This window comes from Haliaeetus leucocephalus, unplaced genomic scaffold, assembly GCF_000737465.1.
Source record: "Haliaeetus leucocephalus isolate CR32 unplaced genomic scaffold, Haliaeetus_leucocephalus-4.0 Scaffold526, whole genome shotgun sequence".
Taxonomy (NCBI): domain Eukaryota; kingdom Metazoa; phylum Chordata; class Aves; order Accipitriformes; family Accipitridae; genus Haliaeetus; species Haliaeetus leucocephalus.
In genome coordinates this window covers 6,766,847-6,782,758 of record NW_010972962.1, presented here as the reverse complement: position 1 = coordinate 6,782,758, position 15,912 = coordinate 6,766,847, and the positions used below count along the sequence as shown (strand labels likewise).

The 15,912-nt window shown below is 38.1% G+C and overlaps 1 protein-coding gene across 1 annotated transcript in view; it reads right to left on the bottom strand.

The window, feature by feature from the left end:
* The window catches only part of PRKCE (protein kinase C, epsilon), a 300,600-nt gene that overhangs the window by 28,126 nt on the left and 256,562 nt on the right, over positions 1 to 15,912 (bottom strand). The window lies entirely within an intron of this gene.

The window sequence follows — 15,912 nt, the reverse complement described above, 5'->3', positions numbered from 1 at the left end:
TAGACTAAACTACAAAAGGATCTGGAAAGTCAGTGCATAAAAGAACCCTCACTTGCACGGAAAACCCCCCACAATTAAAAATATTTTATAATGTATAAATAATAAAATGAACATAAAACAAAGGCAAAAAATCCCACTTACATTGCATGGACCATATTAATTTTATACTTCTGTCTAGGCTTTATGTACCTCTGCTGTGTATTAAAAATACACAGTAATAAATGAGGGTGTTGTATGTATGAATGCATACAGAGGTGAGAATCAAAAGTGGAACACGTTCTTAGGTGGCTTTGTGGACACTTTCTGATTATAACTTTTTTCCTAGAAGAATTAGAGAAATTTCCATAGGTGGAACTGATGAGAAAAAACTGTGTGTAGGCAAGTTCTAAATCAGATAGAGGAATAAAGTCCCATGCCAGCCTCTGTAAACAAATTTCACCCCAAAAGCCTATGAAAAGATACAGGTTTTTTTGCATAAATCCTTTATGCCAACAAATTCTACCTGAGTGAGGGTCAAGAAGACTTCACCTTACTCTGAGGATTTCTTTCAGAGAAATGTCTCCCTGTCAGTCCCCAGACTTTAAAACCACAGCCATTGTAACAGGGTGGAAGCATTTACACACATTAAATGATTAAACAACCCTTCCAGGGCTGCATCATGTCAAGAGTTTTTGTGGACATGTCCAAGGCTACAGTATGCTGGGATTTCCCCAGAAATGTTCTTTTCTCCCTGTCAGCCCAATTTCAGTCGGTGGATTTTATTATTTTTTAATTTGCTTTTTTTTGACACTTGTTCAAAATTTTTGAACATGCCGACCCACCTGTATCTAACATATATTTCTCAAGCATGTGCACAGGACAGCATAAAAATCAGATATTTCTGAGACACAGTGGACTTACTACTCAAGGGCTGCATAATCACTGTACATCTGTGCAGTAAATCCGACACTTCTTGGCAGGCCTGGATGACTTGCTGTGCATGTAGAGATCGGTTGGGCTGTGTACATGTTACAAAGTGGTTTGCGCATGCAGAAGAAGTCTGACATGGCAAAACAAAGTCACATTTACCTCATTAACAGTAAATCCACTGTCTCCCACATAAACTACCTTTATCAGATATAGTTTATGTAGCTGAAGTATATACTGGCTGTAGAAATGTTCTTAGCAACCAATACGTTCTACACCAGGCTTTGCTATCTCCAGATCGGTCAGGCTGCTCTTGAAGGTCCTCAGCTGGTCACCCATGTAAGGCCCCTTGGAGCAGACTACATATTTCATCATTCCTTAAGGTCATCCTTTTTATGAGTTCCTAAACAACCCAAGATCCAGCTGGCTACAACATAATCCCCTACATCTAACTGTTTAACCCCTCAAATAACCACCTCTTCCTATCCCTGGAAAGTGATTTGCAAGAATTGTCCAACATAATGCAAGGACAAATAGATATGAACAGCTCTTTGGGGCACCCCCAAAGAAGTCAAATAAACAAAATAAAGCTCCCTGCTCCAAAAATCACATGCCTTCCTAAAACTGCTCTTCCAGTGAATTACAAGTGTTACAATCAAAAGACCTGCATTAAGACAAGACTATAACATCATCAAGTAGAACATGATCAAGTATAACAACAGGATAAGGTTCTTGCAAATGGGAGAGGAAAATAAGCTTGTAGCTGTAGCTTTTAACCTTCCAAATGCAGTCTTGGATGTTCCTAAGCTAAGGAAGAATACAAGCTATATTTCAAAAAGTCAAGATGGTCAGATAAAGAAATCAAAGTATAATTACATTTGATGTAATCTTGGAACCACTTCCAGCCACCATCACAACAGACTAATTATGATAGGAACTGATGAAATTCAAGAGGCTGCTCAGAAAACTGGATCCACGTTAATTTGGAGTGGTAAGTGATCATCAGAAGACTCTTAAATGTTATCTTAAATCTGATCCCAGAAGCAGGACTTCCCAGTGCAGGCAGGTGACACACTGGAGCTGTTAGGACCTAAAATTGTTTAAGTTTCATTTAATGCCATTCATATGCTAGCCATGGAGTTGAATGGAGATATAGTCAGTAACCCAAGAAGCTCCCAAACTAAGAGAAATCTCAACAGTAATAAAGCACTAACAGCAAGCCACAACATAATGGAGAAGGGCAGGATACTCACCATTGCTTTATTTCCTTAAAGATATGTATAAAACACAGAAATTAGCAATAAAAATTTAACTTGACAGTGGAAAAAGAGAATAAATAAACTGAGCAAAGAGAAAACCAGGAGGAGTCTAAGTATTAAATTCTGACTACCTGTAAAGACTGACAGTGAAATTTCAAGCCTACCTGTAAAAGCACAAGTCAATTTAACTTTCTTACCATTTACCAAACTATAATCCTACTTGACACAAGAAAAACATCTGGGACCCCTTCATCAAGGCAAAACAAAGCAGTGAAGTCTATAAGCCTCTTCAAAACTCTATTGGAGGCACTGAGGACATCAGCTTAATTACTCACGCAATAATGGAATTTAATACCAGTAGATTTTTATTATCACAAAACACACCAGAGTTTCGAAAGAAATTTGGAAGAGGCTAAAACAGCAGCAGCATGACTCCCATTAAAGTACAGGTGGGAGGTTAAAAGGTAAGCTGGGAGTCTGCCAAAGTGCCAAATTCATAGCTAGCCCGCAAGATTATCATAGTCCATAAAAGTTCTTGCACTGAAAACCATTCAAAACCATTCTGTCAATTTACAGTTGCCAGATTAAAAAAATAAAACAACAAAAAAAAACCCAGACAAAAACCATCACCAAACCCCCCTAATTATGCAACTTTGGAAAAAGAAATCTTAGTTAACTAAATAAATGTAAGAGAATAGGTAACGTCCTATTTAACACCTCACAGGAAAAAAAAATAAAACAAAACAGAGAGAGATGAGGAAACAGCAGTGTCACTGAAAAAAACGTTTAAGTTTTAGTTTAAGATCTATATCTCCCTCCAACTGTTGTAGGAAACAGCCAGCTCTCCTACCTCTCAAAAAGTGAAGTAAACAGCTATCAATCTCCAGATTGTAAATTAATTGTCTATACAGAATGATCCATTCTGATCCATTCTGTCTTTTATTTAGTTCCTGGTATTAGCACCAGTTGTCTACCTATAAATCAGAGCATACCAAATAATACAGTGTCAGATAGCTCAGTGACAAAGGTCTATTAAATTCTTCTTTTTCTCATTTTGCATTCTCTTTGTAGGAACTAAGAAAATCATCTGTGTCTGACAAAATGAGTTCCTACAACCTGAGCAATTACAGGCAACTGCAAACAACCTAAACAGTTAAGCCAGGAAAATGCCAAGATTGCTTGAATGCAGTAATGCTACATTAAGCTATTTCGCTCCTTTGTTTGTTTGCCAAGATACTTTGTACAGTCATTCAGTTGACTTGAGCAGTCAATTGCATAAAATGTTGCTTTTGGGTTGTTTGTTTTTTTTTTTTTTAAATATTTTTTTTCATTTCTCTGAAAGCTTTAAACAGAAATTTAAGCTTTGGTTTGTATTTCTGGATACCTGCCAGCATCACAATCACCTCAGAAGCTGTAAAGATTGGCAGGACCTCAAGAAAGAATCAGGATTAAAACAGTATGTTTGTGCAAGTCAGAACAGAAGAGCGGGCAGACTGCAGGTAACTTGCAAGAAAACTTTCCTAACACTCATTCCTTCCTCCACACGCCAGTGCCATGAGACACTGACTGCCCTGGCTTCCTACAAATGTAGAGTGGACGAGCACTTCATAGGACTTGGTTCTTAAAGACTGACTCCCAAGAGTAGCCAGCTAGATAACTGCCTTGTGTGTGTGGCCCTATGTGTCACATGTGTCATTTAGATGACAGATAATTTTCTTGTTGAAAGCAAGACAATTAAACAGTCCAGATGGGTTTTGACCAGTAAAATCAAAAAGTCTGCCAAACATTACTAACAGTAGCCTTTGAAGACGGTAAACATTAGTGACTAAATAAATGTGTATTTGAAGAACAAGATCAAGTAGCTGAGAAACATGATCACAAGCTGGTTTAAGCAATCACTTTACAATGAAATACCTCCACAGCATCTGCTTCCACTCTAACTGTTGAATGAGCAACAAAACGAGAAAGCATATACATTTCACAGTGTAAGTCAGAATGAAGCATAATAATTATTATCTACAAATAACATTGGAAGCAAGAATATTTCTTTATAGGGTGAAAGTTCAATGAAGGACTGTACATTACTAAACATCTATGGAACATCAAAGAGGAAAGATCCGAAAGCAACACAAGGCTAAAGTACGTAGCTACCGAACAACCACTTTTTTTGGTGACTTTCAACTGCAATGAACCTTTCAATAGTGTATTTGAAATCACTGCCATTGCTCCCCTGCATGGGAAAATCACATCCTCTTTGCAGGCTTTCAATAGACAAGCTGTTCACAGAAGAAACCACAGAAGGTAAAAGGGAAAATTCCCCCAACAACATGGAAAACAATCAGAATCACTCTCTAGTTACTGCAGTTATTGACATTCATAACTGAAGGCAATATGCTCATTATATCAATTAGCAATTTCAACAAGCAAGATGAAATTTTTTTTCTATTTAATTAAGGTGAGACTTCTACATTCCTAGAATTACTTTTTAACTTACTCAGTGGTACCCAAACTGCTTTTGAGACAAAGACGTTCACCTGCAACAATAGGTCACTCCTGTACCCAGTACAAATTTACTCTTTGCTATAATTTTAGTTAATGTTGCATTTTCAACATAAACTTCAATCACAAGCAGTAAGTACCATAGAACTTGGGTCATTTGTACCACACTGTCTGAAACAGTATTTTCTGGAGGACTGATAAATTCACCAAAATCTTTGCCTCACTCCGTCAAACACGTTGGTATCCTCAAAATATTGACAATTAATGTACTAGGTTACAGTCTAAGCAAGATGGAGATATATATGGAACTGGTCAGAAAACAAAAAAAACCGTCAACAATTTTAATGTTCTTATGTTAGCTTCTTTAGTGATTAGCTCTCACCAACTTAATCTCCATTTCCATACATAAACTATGGGACAGATATATTAAGACTGTACTTCGCTAGTGGATTCTTTTGTCATTTTCAGTGTTTTAGTCACAACACATCAGCAAGGCTTCCCCCCTTCCCCATCCCCAACAGATCAGAGGTAAATGGGGAAAATCCAAACTGTAATATCTAAGCAAATGCAAACTATTAATATAATTTTTACCCATTTGAAAAACTGTATGGGAAGAAGGACCCCATAGTTTCTGATGTTAGTGAGCATAAACATGCAGTAATAACAGCATCATTGGATGTCAGGTTCTACCAGTTGATGTGACCTCCCTTATCGATGGAGTAAGAAATAGGAAACACATCGGACTGCTCATGCTTATGAGTGGATTCATGACAGTAGGGCAGTTTTTGCTAGCAGGGAGGGAGTAGGGAGAAACCTGGGTGAGAAAAAGATGGTTCTGCTGCTTTTGTTATTGTAGGAGATCTCAGGAAGTTTTGCCTGTGTTTATCTGAAAGTCTTGCAATTTCTCTGCTTTGCTTTTATATTGACCCATTAAATGATTACTAGATTTCTGATACACATTTTCTTTGTCACTGTTACATTACTTGATATTATCAAAGAATAAAGATATTATCTATCACAAAAACTATAGCAGACCCGTACTCAGCAATATACAGAAAAACCTGCTGTGCAGATTTGAAAACTGCTACTTTTCAGCAGTGCCAAGTTTGGAATAAAGTGAACCCACCTTATACTGATGTGTATCAGTATGTATAATGGCTAGCAGCAGATTAATTAAGAGCACAGACTTGGTTTCAAATAACGTCAGAGATACTACAGCTACTTTTCATGGAAGAAAACAGTGATAGTTCAGATACCAAGGGTAAACATTAGTGGGAAATGCTGACTTTTAACATGACCATAGTGACACTATCTGTCAGGCATGTTTACTTTTAAAAACATACACTTTTACTTTCCTTATATAACACAACATCCATCACCCTGCCATCTGCACAAATATGTTGTGGACTAAGGGGGTGGCAGAGACGGGAGAAGGGATGTAGCAAAAGGCAGTTTGCTATCTACCCACCAAGGACATCAGAGGGAGATAAACACACGATTGCTACCTGTGGCTCTGTAAACCCTAGTTGTTACAAGGCAAAAGTATGGCTCGCATGATGTATAACATCACCTGCTCCAGCAATGTCTACCATTGAGAAAACTTTCAGCTCAGCAAGGTCTGGAGATGGAAAAGAAGGCTGTGTGTTCATCACGCAGCCCTAAGTGTTTACTGATGTCTTAATGATGTATTGAACAAAGGTTTAATATTCATTTCCAGAAGCTTACAGAAACCAATGACTTTTCTGGTAGCATAAAAACATTTTCTATAAAATAAATTCTCTATATGGCTTTTTAATGGCTTTGACCATTAAATTTATTTGACCATTTATTACAATTGTCTGTAGCAGCTTAGGACATTACAGTGCCTGATATGCTTATCTTATTATGCTTAGTTTCCTTAAAATAATGGGCAGACAAATAAATACATTGTACATAACAGCCTTCCTTTGTGTGGCTTCTCCTTTCTTACTATTTCCACACTTTTATTTGTGAACATAAGTGAAATATGTACAAGTTTAAATATGCATTATGTAAAACATTCTCAAAAATTGGCTAAGCACAGAGGGGAGCGGTCTCTATTTCTTTTTCAAGAGAGGGTTGCCTTTTACATTCACATCACACTGCTTTATGAACCTCATCCTTCCATGACCCCTACACCTGAGACCGCAATGATTTTTCCATGAGCCTGAGGCAGGAATGGGATGTAGTGCTACAACTGTGCCACTTGACTTAGCTTACTGCCAAAGCCTTGATTTAGACAAGCTTTGTGCTGGATCCCAGTGGCAACTCTGCCTTCCCACGGCCCGCAGGCCTGCAATTTTTGTACCAAGTAGGAACTGTCATGAACAGAGCTGGCTTCTTATTAGGCCTATTGTATAGGACAAACAATCTGCCTCAGAAACTTGCAGCTAAACTAGATAGCAAATTACTTTCTCATTTTGTAAGGTTTCTTAAGATTTTACAAACCATTTGTGTTCCACACTGGGTGAAAACACAGACTGTTCAAAGCTTTTTGTGAAAGTAGTGTGCAAATAGCCAATGGCCTGTTGCTCAGAACAGTGACTGGCTCTGAACCGAGGCTGAGCTGCCCGGTCATCCTGGTTGCTCACCACCCCCATGAGTGCCCTGACGTTAAGGCTACTAGCTGTTCTGTCAGGGATTTTCTTTTTTCTTTCTCACTCACTGTCTCAACTTCGATTAAAAATACCATTTTCTAACTTTATATTTTGAAGACTTTAGCTGAAAAATTCCTAACTGGCTCTATGTATTCAGGCTGGGAATGACAGGGTGAAATCTGTACTACCACTAATGATATTTACTGTTTCAGCCTCTGCTACAAAGCCCACGTGTTAAGTCATTGCTAAATATGTAATGTGATAAACCCTGTCCTCACTGACACCTCGGTGATCCCACTGAAGACAACAGAGGTCCCCAGGCTTAGCCAAGGACTGACTCAAGCTGTGGTATTCTATTCTGTGAGGTTCAATGCTTTGTGCTCTTATTTTTATATCTCAAATAACATAAAAATAAGATCGCGTACTGTAACAATAGGTTAGGTGGAGGACAAACTAGAAGGGCCTACTATGTATGTCTATAATCCTTTTAAACAAAACAATACCAAATTGTTATTTGATAAAACCACTTGATGAAAGACAGTGAAAGGATGGTGTGAAGCTAGAAAAGCTTGTCAGATTGTTTTGAAAACTCAATTCTGAAAAAATATTACCAGAACCTTAGAAAGCAAATTTATCAGTAGACACATTAATTAAGTGTGGATATGTTTAAAAGTTTTTCTTTGGAAATCAAAAGCAGTGGGTTTTTTTCTTCAGAGACCTTAGCAGGTAGGCTGACAAAATCACTATCATTTGAACAACAATGGAATACAAATTATGCAAACGCAAAGAAAAAAGTACTTGGGTTTCAGGCATAGTTTCTGTGCCTAACCAGAAAGACTGAAATTCTTTCTTCTCTTTCCTATTTTTGAGTGAAGCTTTCTTACACAGAGTAGAAAAACATACAGCCAACAAATGCATATCTATCCAGGCAGCACCTTCTGTTTCTGTAGCAGTTCTCATTCAGCTATGTCAGCAATGAAGCCTTGTAACTTTTAATAACCCACAATGAGGATATGTTACTGCCTTATACAGATAATAGGAAAGACAGAATAAAAGGATATAATGTAATCAACCACAATTCCATCCATTTCTGAAATTTACCTTAAACATGAATGTAACTAGAGCTCTGAAACATTTTGCTCTGGTTTTATGGTAATTTTCTTTCCTGTATTTTCCAGGATTCTGATCCAGATTTATCCCACCAGACATTAGGGTTTAACTGAGGTACGACGGTTTGCCCCAGGCTTCTTCCATGGCCATCTCCACAGATATCTCCGAGAGGATAATTCATGGAACATGTGGGCTGCACAGCTCCCTAAAGAAGCCTACCCTTCTCCACCGACTGTAAATGCACTCCAGGACAAGCAGGATCCTGACTTGGAAGCTTCAGTTACGTTCCTAAAGTTAGGTGAGATGAATCTGAGCCTTTGTGTATATTCAGTATAAGCTGCTTCCCTGCTTCCTGTCTTCCAGCTAGAGATTTCATTCAAACTAGTTGTAAATCTTCCACTTTTGTAGGAGAAAGCCAAACGAAGGCAGATTTAAAAAAAAAAGACCTGCATTCATTTGTCTTATTACTCATGGTGGAATTGCACCCCCCCAATTTGCTAGGCTTTGAAGTTATGCCTTGTAATAATTCTTAATTTTTCTCACTTGGGTCATATAGCACTCTCCCAACTGCAAAAACTCCCAACATGCATATCCATCAAAATGCCAGACATTTAATTGCTCTATTTGGACATACCAAATAAAGGGCTCCAAAGCATTTATTAATCTACATTGTTTCAGGCAATAGAAAGAGCATTCTAAAACACCCCCCCCCCCAAAACCCCAGAAGAAAAGCTGCTACTGTAATCAGCCATGATTGAAGGCATTTCCTGTATTTTGCTATCAATCTGGTTGTTTTTTCCATTACACATTAAGTGAACTTTAGTAAGGTCAAGACACCAGAGAAAAACAGGATCAGAATATCTTTAATCAACTTGAGTACTTCAGCCTCTCTCTTTCAGATGTTTAGTCCTGGATCTCATCCCACATCTCTACATTTCTTCCTTATATCACAGATGCATAAACCAGGTCAGTTTGAATTTATGATTTAGATAGTTGTTTCCAATAGCATTTAACTTATTAGCCTTACACTTCCCCTAGACTAAAGGTCAATCAACCTCATGCTGCGTAACAATACCAATATTATTTTAGTATGATATAAGTCCAACAGGGGAAACAAGTTTTCATTCACAATCACAATACTGGGCCAAAAACTTCCCTCAGTTGGAATACTATTGTTTCCATCATGCTGCCTATTAAAATCAAGTGTAGGTGTTGAAATTACTATTAAACAAAAGCCAAAGCTACAATAGCATAGGATAATTTGATCCAATCCTCTACATTGTCATCCTGCTGTCACACTGAATATAGACTATTTTAAGGTATATAGCATCCTTGTCCTGTGCTCTGACCCTGTTCTTTTTCTAGACAAAATGTCTTTTTTTCTTCCATGAACGCCAAACGATATTCTTTTACTTGTTAATGTAACACAAATGTCAATACTTCCCTCAGAAAAATGACCAGTTCCAAGCACATTGTTGACTCATTGAAGAAGGGAAAAGCATGCCATGTTTTCCCAGCAGCTGCTAAGACAATCCCGTGCTTTGGTCCAGTTCTGTTACAGAAAAGAGAAGACCAGCCTGCCTGAACACTGTGGTAAGACTGAAAGCCGACTCATCATGCAACCTTATTATCTACCTACTGAACACAGATGTACAGAGTAGAGGCTACTCAGTGCTAGCAGATGGCCTCCAAAGCTCACCTTAAGTCCTGCTCTCCCTTGCCCTCCCTCCCTTTTTCTAGCTTCAAAGCTTTAGTAAAGGTTCTCTTTTTAATTCAGTTGAGGTTATTTATCTAAAGAAAACTAATGACACTCACATAAATCCCCATCTTTCAGCCAAGGGACCAGACCTTCAACATACTCAAAGATGAGAACACACAGTGAAGATGAAGAGCTCTTAAAATATTACAGTCTGCTTGTAAAAGGCAGCACAAATCTCAATAATGCTTATTTTGTGCTTCTATCAGGAACAGACAGAACCACCATTAGATTCAGGGAAAAAACTGAAAACATGGCAATGCTGGGAACCTACTTTATAACTTGAATTGGTCATCTTTTTCTTTCATTCCTTTGAATAAACTCTATACACTCTGTAAACTTTTAAAGAAGATGTTTAAAAAAAAAAAAAAAAAGATTTTAGACTGGCAACCAAAACATGGGGTATACAATAAAATGGCCAAACACAGGTGATTGGGAGCATATCCTGAGCAAGCCATTAATGCGCCAGCATGAACCAACAAACCTTCCATGCCTTTCTGTATTAGCCAATGCCCTCTGCAGCTTTATGATGCCCAGAAGTGTAAAGCAGAAGGGTTCCTGAAGGTTTTTACACACTGTTTCTTTTTATAAAAGAAACAAATTTATCAGAATTCCCTTCCCTATGCTCCCAAGGGTGTCCTTAGCAGGGAACAAACACAGCTCCTAGCAGTAAGCAGACTCCTGTTAAAGCTCCATATCATGCTTCCATGGAGAAAAATGCTTTCTTAGTCAGAAAAAACCCCAAACTTCTGCAGTGACCTTTTGTACAGAGACTGATTTTTTCCAACGTCACTTTGGTCCCAGTTTGACCTGTTGGGTCTTTTTATGGAAAGCCTTTCCACAGAGCGGTGCACATAATATTACGCAGAATGGACTAAATAAATTATATAGCATAAATGAAATGATGTAACTCAGCAAGAACGTTGCTTCCAAGAAAATGTCTACTTATATGGAATCACTAGAAGAAAGATTTTAATAATTTTTGCTTCTATTCTGATTTCAGTAGCATAGTTCACATGCCTAAACATCTTTTTACGCAATCACGTGGTCTGAACTTGGGAAGGGTATGTAGGCTCTTAATTTAAAACCTTTTCTAACCCTGCTGTACTTATCAAGGATTAAAACAGCAGCAGTCAACAGCAGTTTAACAGATTTCTGCAGAAATTCTTGTAAAAACAGTGAGTTAAATCTATTTTGTTTTTTAACCTTCTCAAAGCATTCTGTTATACAGATAGATTTGTTTGTTTCAAAATTCTGTAGAGTTGACAATTTTCTATTATGTTTGATGGAAGATTACTGCAGTGGAGGTATTCTGGCAAAATGAAGAAGAATCTTTATTATGTAGAGTAGAGTATGAAGAAGATGCCTGAAAAAATGGGAGTTGCTTGCCCTTCCTATGTTGATCTATACAAAAAATAAACTCCTAATGCTGCTTCCAGACAGAGGTCACAGAAGCTCGTGCTTTGCACTGCTGGTTGCAACTCCAAACCTTGCTTCAAAATGTAATTAAAAAGGCTTATATATGTTAATACAGAAAGCTATATTTTACAAGATACTCTATTAAAATTATGATTGTGTAGCAAAATCACATTACTTTTGCCCCCCAACCCCTGCCAGAAAGCTGCACAAACATTCCTAGAGAATCTTTTCTTGTGCGGGAACTTTCAGCTCCAGCATTGTTTCAAATGTAGCTCCTCCAGAAAACACATACTCAGGAACACTACTTCGGCTGTAGTGCCAACATATAATATCATCACTTAAAATCTACTTATAGAATGCACCCCACTGTTTTTAATTAATATGAATGCAATGGGAAGATGACTCATGGGTTACTCACATGAAATAAAACATGGCATGACTTAGGAAATTTACAGTGTATTCACTTCTGTCAACATGAAGGTTAGCAGAGTGCTATACCAATTTACCTTCAGCTGTGAAGACAGAGAGGCTACCAAAAAGACACTAACAGTCCAGCCTAAATGAAAAGAGAGAGGCAATTCTGAATACAAGATTTGGGAGGCTAAAATATGATTTTAATCTCTAATATTTGGTACTTACTGGGTAGTCATTGCATGTAAATACTGACTTCAGTAGGATTATAATGTAAACTATTGACCAAAGTGGGCTGTTCTTGAACAATTTTGTCAACATAAAAAAAAATAAATAATTTTGAGCCTGAGGAATTATCTTTGTAACTTCTATATGCCCAGCCACTAGGTCTTTCTCCAGAGACCTGCCAACCAGACTCTGTGCTCTGACAAGATCAGTAATTATCCTATAAAACTCCCAGACAGTTATCTGGGCAAAGACTAGCAAGAAACCTAACTATACAGCTTACAAAAAATCTATTTTACATAAAGTTTCATTAAATTATAATATTCAATAAAGTCTCTTTGCATCCTTCTGACAGCCTTAAACCGAGCACACTGAGTACAATTTAATTCCATTGTAAAATTGCTTTGCTCTTCTGGCGTCAGAAAGAGCTTTTACTGTAAATGAGAATCATGATTTTTAAAGAACTAGTCTCTTATACACCAGATAGCAGCCTCTGTACACCCATGTCATGTTGTTATCACATTTATAATGTATTTTTATTATGTATTATCACATTCTGAATACCAATTAAAAACACATGAACAAATGGATCTCTGAGAAAGATTATCAAAACACTTTTAAAACAAAATAGAAGTTGCAGAAGTTATGCTATATCCCAAAGACATGTATACAGTGTATTAAACTCAACCTTGCCCAACCCTGAAACAAATGTGGATATTAGTTTAGAGTCTCTGTAGCCATTTGTAGCATTGTGTTAAGACTTGATAGTATAGCAAATGAAAAGGGCCACTATAGTGTGACTCTCAACCCAGACTCAGACTTTAAATGATGGCATAAAGTACTCCATAAGCAGTGATACAGTTCAGCCTTTTACTGCCCACTCTACCCCAGGCATCATCCCTTCCACTTTCTTTCATATTTCCATGCCACCACTACTTAGTAATTAGGCAAACATAACTGTGTTGGACTGCTTTTTAAATGGACCCTATCACATAAGGTGTGTAAAAAATACACCCCGTTTTCTATGGCAGGATTTTGGGATTTTAGCCTAAATCTCTCTTGCATTGGGCTTATACAGACAATTATCATGGCCTAACTAGAAGCACCCATAGCTGAGCCAGGGGAGAAAAGGCTGTAGAGGTAATGACTTATACCAGATTTGTCACTGAATTATCTCTGGCTTGATAAGCTATAGCTCACTAACATCAGTTAATGTTTTGTTGTTATTACTACATAGAGAGTTTCCAGGACACTGTTTCAAAATTTCTTCAGACCCTTTTGCTCATGGACAGAACAACTTCTACCCAATCTGCAGATGTTTTAAAAATCATAGCCAAATCCTTTTCCTCTTGGGTCACCCACAGAAAACCAGAACTTTTGTCCTACTGTGTGTGCAAGCATACCACTCGCTCTGATCTTGTGGAGGCTGACAAAAGATCCCCTCCTTCTTTTGTGAATTTTCAAAAAGTGCAAGGAGAACCTGCCTAAAACCCCGTGTTGTCCAAAGGGTTTCCCTCAGCTCTGCTCAGGGCATTTCTCCGTCAGTGTCTGTGGAAACCACCTTACAGAGTTTTGGCAGAGGCAGCTTCAACCAGCTTGCAATAGACTGCCTTCAGCCTTGTGCCAAGGGGTATGCTCCTGAGCTGCTGTCTGCTTTCCTCGTTCAGAATCTGAGGATCTTTTTATGCTATCAGGTATTTAAAGACTTTCATATAAATGAGAATCAGGGCCTCTTTATAACAGTTATGGCCCCTTTGGACCTACTACAGATTATCAGCAAATGAACTGGCACACATCTGGTATGCCTTTTTATGTACTCAGTATAAAGTACCATAAATGCTTGCTGTCCTCTTATTGGTGGTTAAGTTTAGGCAAATATGTACTCAGGCAGTTTCTTAAGAGCATATTATTTTGTTCTACAAGTACTCCTTTAGAGCTGTTTCAGATTTATTCATGTTTGGAAGCTTTTAAATATCCATTACCCACTTAACTGACCATAGCAATTCCATCTGACTCATTATTTCTGTTTGTTAGCATATTTTTAGGCATTTTTTTAAATAGGTGTTAACAGATGATAGGAACTCCCTTGGAAACCCTATAATAAATCAAGTAAATACCTGATGAAGTGCTATAATGTTTATTTGTTACTACTTAATTTTATCCTTAATATTCCATGTTTTGAACATATGAGGTTCCTCAGTTCAGATTATTAGTGACCAAGACTTCTTTGGTTGTTTTTTTTAGGGCACTGCTTCTGTATTATTCAGTTCCATACCAAGGTACACCCACAGCAGCTGCTGTATTGGCTATCTACTGTTGAAGCCATTGCATTCTTCCCTTCCCTTGAAGGGGCAATCGCATGCCCTAAGGCTGGAATACCTTGTGAAGAACACTTTTACAACTGCCACTGTCAAATCTACATTAAAAAAATGTACACAGCTGCATTTGACATGCTTTGAAGGATGGTATTTTCTGTGACTTCCATAGATCAGCAGGAGGAAATTAAAAGTCTAGAGGAAAAAGCATTACCTGTGTTAAGTATTGGCATTACTTCCGGCCTCTCCTCTTTATTTTTTCTCTCTCTCTGCTGTTTCACAAGAATGACTACTGGAAACAAATCTTAGAAGCAGGATGCAGTAAGTGAAGACCCATCTGGTGTGTACATTGTAAGAAGTGCTGCTTGGGCTTCTCCTCATAAGCTGGATGTTTCTGTAGGAATTTTTTTGAACCCAAAACATTATACCCCCAACGTAAGTGGTCTTGGAGGGTGTGTCAAAATTCAATTAGGTGCCATCCATCCCTGGCTGTATCACAGTGCAGAAACCACACAAGCTTCCATCTCAGTAAAAGCTGGCCTTTGTCTCACTGCCATTCCTGCTTAGTCCTGTGCCACATCTGCTTCCTCCACACATACTCAGTGCTGCTGAGATGATGAAGACAATGTATTTCTGCCACTGTCTGCTGCTCTGGGCAGCTGCTTGTTCAGACTCTCTGAAACACTGGCAGCCAAGGAGAGGGGCAGGCATTACTTCTGACACAAGAAGGTAAGCTAAGTGACTCGTTACCACTCTGGCCTTGTTACCCCTCACCTTTCCGCTCATTTTCAGCACAGTCATTGCCACCTGACCCATTTCGTTCTGCTTTCTGATTTCCCTGGTTAGGCTGCACCTAGTTTGTCCAAGGTCCTTCTGATGTAATCCTACCACTGTTTATTCTGGTAGCAGTAGAGACTTTGATGCACTACCCAAAATGCTGGGGTTCTTACTGGCTGTATTTTCTGTTTTAGTTCATTAAGCCATTTTAGTTAATCTCCTGGTGAACAGTATTATTTCTGTTTTCTTACATTTGAGTACAGGTTGTCAGCTACACAGACATTTTTAAAGTTTTCAAAAGTTTCAGTGAAAAATCAGTTAGGTTAGCCTTCAGATCAGCTAAATTCTCATTTTCCACAGCTTTTTGCAATGGTAAGCAAAATAACATATGGTTTTTAATAACAGTGCATTCTCAAATGTGATGATTTTCTACTTCAAAATAAACACATTTTCAATCTGAAAAGTCAAACCAAGGTCCCAAATCATCCAGGAAGCTGCACACATCATGCATACGAATAGTCTCACTGAATCAAACTCAGCCTATGAGTACAGTGATCTGCATGCAGAATTGTTTGCTGGACCAGCATCTAAGTGATAAGCTCTTTTGTAACAAGGAGGGG